The sequence below is a fragment of the Scardinius erythrophthalmus genome, assembly GCF_964197995.2.
Source record: "Scardinius erythrophthalmus genome assembly, chromosome: 1".
Taxonomy (NCBI): domain Eukaryota; kingdom Metazoa; phylum Chordata; class Actinopteri; order Cypriniformes; family Leuciscidae; genus Scardinius; species Scardinius erythrophthalmus.
Genome location: NC_138221.1, coordinates 20,968,033 through 20,976,565, shown reverse-complemented (window position 1 = coordinate 20,976,565; position 8,533 = coordinate 20,968,033).

The window sequence follows — 8,533 nt, the reverse complement described above, 5'->3', positions numbered from 1 at the left end:
ATAATTTGTGTTATTATTCAAAACTGATTAAAAAAAGTTATTTAAAAAAAAATAAAAAAATAAAAGAAGGTTTATCTGGTAGACTGGAAATGTACCCCCAATTCTAGAATGACTTGTGTGTGTCCTGGGCCATCCTTAAAAATATTCTTGTTTGCCGTAAGTAACCCGACTGACCCTGTCAATTTAGGACCGACCAAAATAATAATTTTTTTTCCCTTTTTGTCCGACCGAATTGCCGGTTGTAAACTTGCGTTAAGACCGACTGATTTTTTTTTACTCTTCAAACAACTTGCAATACAAATGCAATAAAATGATATTAATTTTTATATTAATTACACCAAAATTACCCGGAACAGTTTGTCCCAGGAACTTATTTTACCACTTTTTTTACCCCAGACCGGTTTTAATATATTAGTATTAAATGCATTTTCTGATCATTTATATTTCAAGTTTTGACTGCAAATGTCACATCCATAACGCTGGAATTGCCCAATAAAGATGTGGTAGCATTAGCATTTTTATTTAAAAGAAAGAATGTACTCTATGCTTGTATGTAGGCCTATAGGCAATTTATAATTCACAATACTTACTAAAATATGCAAGTATTGTGAATTATAAATTGCCCATAGGCCTACATACAAGCAAAGGCTACGGTCTTTATTTTAAATAAAAGTTTCTTGTTTGTTTTCAACAAATGGTCAGTAAAGGTCATATATTTTATTTTAGCACTTTTTTGTTATATTTATATCTGGTTCAACAATTTTTTGCAACAATGTTGCCAATATTTTAGACATTTTTTTCAATAAAGTCATTATTATAAATATAATTATTTTAGCAATAAACTGTAAATGCCAAACTGTTTCAAGTAAATTAACTTTCCAGAAAGGCTGACATGGTTGTAATCATAACTTAAGCAAACTCTGAATTATAGTTACTAATAAAGTTGTATTTCTCATAAATTATAGAAGTTATTCATATTTATTGAGATTATTCTTCTTATAATTACCTTAGTATCCGGTCAACACGGTACAGTTTGTGTAAAAACTGAGAGAATGGATTGAGATTATTTTCTTGTCCTCCCATCATGCAGTAGAAAGAGCCCAGATGATGTCACTTCCTGGGTGCCACAGTTCAAAAAAATTCTCTGTTTTTGAAAGGAGGAAAATCATGTGAGAATTAACAGGGATGAGGAAAACATGTAGGACACAGATAATACACTAATAAAAAATTTGTTAAATTAGAACAAATTAAAGCCACGGCCAGTATAGTCTCTCAGCATGTGAAGTTTCTACGGACACTGTACCCAGATACCAAAATTGTAATGATCAGATCCGTCCCACATCTGGCACATGTGGAATGACGACACTTGGGCGGACCGGTCCTGTTTGCCAGTTCTCATCTGCCAGTTTAATCTAACGCAGATTTTTTTTTTTTTTTTTTTTTTTTTTGTTATAGAATAGAATAGAATAGAGTAGTAGAGAAAGTGTTAGTATTACTGGATCAAGTGCTGTCGAAAAAGAAGTGTCTTCAGCCGTTTCTTGAAAGTGGCTATGGACTCAGCCGCTCTGGTTGAGTTAGGCATATCACTCCACCAGCAGGGAACAGTCATGGTAAAGGTCCGAGGAAGAGATTTTGTGCCTCTTTGAGATGGCACCACAAGACTTCGTTCACTTGCAGAGCGCAAGTTCCTGGAAGGCACATAAGTCTGAAGTAAAGAGTTAAAGTAAAAGGGAGCAGAACCAGTGGTTGTTCTGTAGGCAAACGTCAGTGACTTGAATTTGATGCGAGCAGCAACTGGCAACCAGTGCAATTTTGTGAGGAGAGGAGTGATGTGTGCCCTTTTCGGCTCGTTAAAGACCGCTCTAGCAGCGGCGTTCTGGATCAGTTGCAGAGGTTTGACTGTGCAAGCTGGAAGACCAGCCAGGAGAGCGTTACAATAGTCCAGTCTGGATAGAACTAGTGCTTGCAATAGTCCAGTCTGGATAGAACTACACAGCAAAATCCCCAGAGTAAAATTAACTCTGTTCAGAGAACATTTGGTCCCTCTCTACAGAGAGTTAAACTAACTCTGAATCAGAGTTAAAGTTAATGAGATACTTAAGTGATTAATTAAGTGATGATTGGGCATCAATGATGAACATCTGCTGTTAACAAGTTCTCAGCAGAGGAGGATTCAACAACTCCACAAACAGCATTACCAGCTTCACTTATTACTAACCAGGGGTGCGTTTCCCGAAAGCATCGTTGGCCAACTATGGTCGCAAGTTCATCGCAATGTCCATTGAACTCTATTGGTAACGACGGAACTTGTGACCATAGTTGGCCAACGATGCTTTCGGGAAACGCACCCCAGACTGACTTTATTTCTGTCAGACATCTACAGAAGGTCTTATTGAGAATTAACAGAGGTTTAGATGTTGATGATTTATTGAAAATGTATGATTACCATTATAGTTATGAGTGTTTCCTTTAGTTGGGCAGTTTGACTCTTCTTGCGAGTTTGTGGTTTTTGTAACAGCTTTTACCAAAACATGTAATTTGTTACAAAGAAAACCAAAAACAAAGATGATCAGGTGATATAGTGTGTAACAGCAGAGAGTAAAAAAAATGAGCTTATATCGTCACTGTCCAAAAGTGGTCATTTGATGTTAATAGATTATATTCACTAACAATACTCTCTTGCTACAGATTGGACATTTTGAATTTTTAAAATACATAATAGGGGATTTTTTTTTTAAACAAAGACATCAATAATCAGCTTATGAATCTCAACAATGGTGACATGCTTCATGCTGCAATGCATGCTGGGAGCCACAATAGTATAAAACTCATGGCTCCCAGGATGCATTGCGGCATGAAACATGTTACCATTGTTGAGATTCATAAGCTGATTCTTGATGTCTGTGTCTTAGAAAAAAAAAATCCCCTATCATGTATTTAAAAAAATTCAAAATGTCCAATTTGTGGCAAGAGATTATTGTTAGTGAACATAATCTATTAACATCAAATGACCACTTTTGGACAGTGATGATATAAGCGCATCATTCTACTTTTTGTTGTTGAAAACTAGATCACCTGAACATCTTTGCATCTGGCATTCTTTGCAACAAATTACATGTTTTGGTAAAAGCTGTTAAAAAAACCAGAAACACTCAAAAATATAAGCTAGAGTCAAACTGCCCAACTAAAGGAAACATTCATCACGATAATGGTGATCATACATTTTCAATAAATCGTCAACATCTAAACCTCAATTCTCAATACGAACTTCTGTAAACGTATGACAGAAATAAAGTTAGTCTGGTTAGTAATAAGTGAAGCTGGTAATGCTGTTTATGGAGTTGTTGAATCCTCCTCTGCTGAGAACTTGTTAACAGCAGGTGTTCATCATTAATGCTCAATCATCACTTAATTAATCACTTAAGTATCTCATTAACTTTTACTCTGTTTCAGAGTTATTTTAACTCTCTGTAGAGAGGGACCAAATGTTCTCTGAACAGAGTTAATTTTACTCTGGGGATTTTGCTGTGTAGTGCTTGGACAAGGAGTTGAGTAGCATGTTCTAATAGGAAGGGTCTGATCCTCCTAATGTTGTACGAGGCAAATCTACATGACCGGGCAGTTCTAGTAATGTGCTCTGTGAAGTTCAATTGATCATCAATTACCACACCAAGGTTTCTGGCTGACCTTGATGGAGTTATAGACGACGAGTCTAGCTGAATGGTGAAGTTGTGGTGAAGTGTTGGGTTGGCCGGGACCACGAGTAGCTCTGTCTTCGCAAGGTTTAGTTGAAGGTGGTGGTCTTTCATCCAGCCAGAAATGTGTGTCAGGCAGGCTGAGAAACGAGCATCTACTGTCGGATCGTCTGGCTGGAATGAGACATAGATTTGAATGAGAGGTATGGTTGTGTATCATCAGTGTAGCAGTGATATGAAAAGCCATGTTTCTGAATCACAGATCCTAGTGATGTCATGTAGATGGAGAAGAGAAGTGGTCCCAGCACTAAGCCCTGAGGCACTCCAGTAGCTAGATGTTGTGTCTTAAACACCTCACCCCTCCATGAAACTGAGACTCCATGAGACTTGAACCATTGGAGTGCGGTTCCCGAGATGCCCTTCATCTTTAGGATTGACAGGAGGATCTGATGGTTAACTGTGTCAAAGGCAGCAGACAGATCCAGCAGGATCTATGCTAAGCTATGCTAAAAGTGGGACCGCCAGACCCGGAGATTGCCTGAATTGATTCGAAAATGGTAAAACACAACTGTTTAACTCTGGGGGAGTTGTAAAATGAGCCTATTGAAATATTACAGTAAAGAACTGTAAATTCACAGCTGCTCTCAGTAAATTAATTTTTTTGCTGGTTTTACAGTATAATTGTAGTTTATGATTTACAGACTCTTGTAAATGTACAGGTTTACTGGCTACTGAAATTGCCAGTAAGTTTCTGTAAATTTTACAGCATTTACAGTGGGAACTCAATGGAAGGAAAAGTATAGTGTGGCCGGCCCTTAATAACTTAAAATGTTTAGTAACAAATTCAATTTCAATGTAAAAGTTGGTGTTAAAATATGCCAGTATGGTTTTGTTTTTAAATGACAATATCACATTATATTATCTTGTTATTGATCACATTTATTTAATAGTTCTCACTACTACAGAAAGATAGGATATGTGCCTATAATGTTTAAAAAATAATATTTGAAATATCAATGTCCCTCATTCATGAAAAGTTTCAGGGACGTATAATTAATTTATAAAAAGGCAAAAATACAAAATGTAAAAAGTGATTACTTCAAGGCTCACTTTGATGACCTTTCAATTCATATTTCTCTTTTTGAATTTTTTTTTATTTGCTGAAAATGCAATCAAACATTTTTCTTTCCTTTCAGACCTGATAGAAGTGAAGGAGGAGGAGGAGAGTGAAGAACTTAGTGAAGTGAAGGAGGAGAGTGAAGAACTGAGTGAAGAACTGAGTGAAGTGGAAGAGGAACATCATGTCAAACCTGGAGAAAAACCTTTGAGTCGCTCAAAGACTAAAATCACATTTTTAAAGAAAAGAAGAGCCAATAAATCTACAACCTGCACTCAGTCTGGAAAGAGTTACACAACCACATAATCTTGAACGTCACATTTGAGTTCATACTGGAGAAAAGCCGTTCACATGTGATCAGTGTGGGAAGAGTTTCACGGAAAAAAAAGTCTGAAGTGGCACATGTTATTTCACACTGGAGAGAAGCCGTTCACATGTGATCAATGCGGGAAGTGTTTCACAAACAAACATCAACTTGTGTGTCACATAAGAGTTCATACTGGAGAAAAGCTGTTCGCTTGTGATCAGTGTGGGAAGAGTTTCAGTCAATCATCATCCCTTAAACTTCACATGAGGATCCACACCGGAGAGAAGCCGTTCACATGTGATCAATGCGGCAAAACATTTATTGGGTCATCAGACCTGAAGACACACCTGACAGTTCATACGGAGGAGAAGCCATATTCATGTTCCGTGCGTGGAAAGAGTTTTTCACTGCTGAAATCTTTACAAAGACATCAAAGAATTCATACTGGTGTGAGAGAGTACGTGTGCTTTGAGTGTGAGAAGACTTTTACTAAAGCTGAACATTTAAGACGGCATGAGAGAATTCACACTGGAGAAAAACCTTATAAGTGTTCACACTGTGACAAGAGATTCAGTCATCATCATCTCTGAAAACCCATGAGAAGATCCACAGCAGAGAGAAGCCGCACAACCTTGTTTAAAACAACTTGAGATACTGCGATCTAAATCCAGTGTTAGTTCAGTGTAATTCCTATGTATGCAGTATTTAGTTTGATCAAACTCTTCAGCTGTGTTCTTCTCTTCATCTCGTCTCTCTCTACTGTGATCATGAAATACTGCAGTATGAGATGATGATGAACAGAAGAAGACAAACCAGCCTGTTATCAAAACCATCACCACACACCAGCTTTAGGTCAAGTCAAGTCATCCTAATTTATATAGCGCTTTTAACAACGTAGATTATTTCAAAGCACCTTTACAGAGACAAACGTATAATTTAGGGTAACAGAGATTGTTTTGGCTTTATAGCGGTTCTTTAATAAAGTTATTTTCCAGCCAAAGTTAGTTTTGATTGATTCGTTTCCGTCGCAACAATCATTTGTTATTAAATTAGGGGCCGCTGAGACGACACCATTCTCTCTACATAGACTTTTTCTGCTGCCTCTCATTCAAGTTAGTGATGAAACGCGCTCTGTGGCGCTGTTTGTTCGCTGTCGGCTACGGTAGAAACATGACGTCACAATATGTCGACCTTCATAGAAGGGGGGTGCCCGCGGTTATGTAGATATAAATGACTCATTCTAAGGTAATAAAAACATAATGGTTCATTAAGTTAGGTCTTTATACACCACTGAAAATATAGTGAGGGATCTTATATTGCAATTTTGTCAATATATCCTCAGAAATATCACACATTGCACCTTTAAATGCGAACCTGTGAGATGATGGCTCTCACATGAGCATTAACACTAGAACGGCCATGGCGGTCATTTTGACCGTTTTGAATTTTAAATCTGCAATAACTTTGTTGAAAAAATAAATACAATCCTGCTGGTACCTGACTTTTCCTAAAAGTGTCTGTATTTTCATTTAAAATGCTTTTCATATAAATTACACTTAAGGCAAAAAAATAAATGAACATATTTACCTATTTCGGCCATAGACGGTCATATTGACCGCACGGAATTTCGCGGTATTCTTATAGGCTATACCAATTTACACAACAATAAAATGTGGTTAAAAATACACTAAACATATTCAACAACAAATCATTTAAATGTAATGATATTCAGAACAGAACAAGAATGAAAAAATAACAATAAACAAGCCAAAATGAAATGCGTTATAAGCGAAAGTGAAAGTAAGCGGCGTTAGGCTCACGTCACTTTCTAATTAGAATCAAAATGTTTCAACATTTATTGCGATGTATTTGGATGGTAAACTATTTCTTTATTATAGGCTTTGTACTTCACTCACGTTCCAATATCGACGGAAAAAATCATCCTCTTCACATGCGCAAAATGGTACGAATTGTAGGCTACTAGGCTACAAACAGAGCAGTGGAATTTTTATATGTTAGGTTGACTATTTTATTATTATATTTTATTGTGGCTATAATGAACAGGCTGCAATGTCAAGCTTGCAATACTGGAATATGGTTGGTGTGTGTGTGTGTGTGTCGGCGGGCGCGGACGCGATCAAACTGTGTAAACAAATATGGGCTACTCCGTCATTTTGTTCAGGACATCTACGGATATTATTTATTTATAAATGTATAATTAAACTTGTTTAAATGTACAGTTTGGTGTTGTTTTGTTTTTTAAAGACATATTAATACAATAAATGCATTCATCTCTCAATTGGGTATTTATCATTAAAGATATAGAGTTTGGAATATAGCGGTCAAAATGACTGCTTGCGGCAGTTCTAGTAGTTATGGAATTCTAGCACTTCTAGTGTTAAAGGGGTCATATAATGTAATTTTTGTACAAGCTAAAATGATTCTTAAGGGTCTAAATTAAAAGTTTTTAATATTCTTTAATTAAAAATTCTCATAAGTATTGTAAGAAAACATTTTACCTGGTCAAAAACAGCTCTGTTTTCAGCATGCCGTTTAAGTGCATGTGTCTTTAAATGGTAATGAGCTTTGCTCACCCCGCCCCTCTGTTCTGTGCATTAGTTGTTATCATTAATATGTGTGGAGTGTCTTGGATTTCCCATGCTGTGAGTTTGGGTTGCTTAACGTTCATCTGGGAACACAGTCTGTGCCATTTCACAAGTTTTGTAAAATTTGTAACTCATTTGTAAATCTACGCTATCAAAGGAGAATATATACATATGTTTCCAAATATGCAAATTGTTGTTCATCACAATTTCAAAATAAAAGTTTAACCCCTCGCTCTGAATTTGCATGTTTTGATGTGCACATGTTCTATTTTAATAAAATACAGTGGCTGTTGCATGTCTATTGTACAAAAGTGACCAAATAAGATTATGTGGACATTGAATTAAATGTTGTTTGGTCAATATTAAACAAGGATTTGGTCATGACGTAGCTGTATGCTGATATAAAAAAATTGGATGACTAGTAATTTTCTACTACAATGACAAGTTCAGTATGGCGTACCACAAGGCTCAGTATTAAGACTGTTGCTGTTCACTCTGTACATGCTACCCTTAGGAGATATCATTAGGAAGCATGTCATTAGTTCCCCTTCGTTACGGGGAACTCCCGCTGCGTCGAATACAACGCTACGGGGAATGCCCTCGGCATGCGCTATCTGAAGCCACTGTACAACTATTCCAATCTGGATTGGTGCGCGTCATCGTGCGTCATGACGTTGCATGTGACGGTGACCCGGACACTATATAAGGGTCACAGGAACAAGGAAATGACAGCTTCTGTTCTTCAGCAGCGTTCTGTGTCACTGTCTGTTCTATTTGGTGTTGTTTGTCTGAGAAAACAGTTATATTA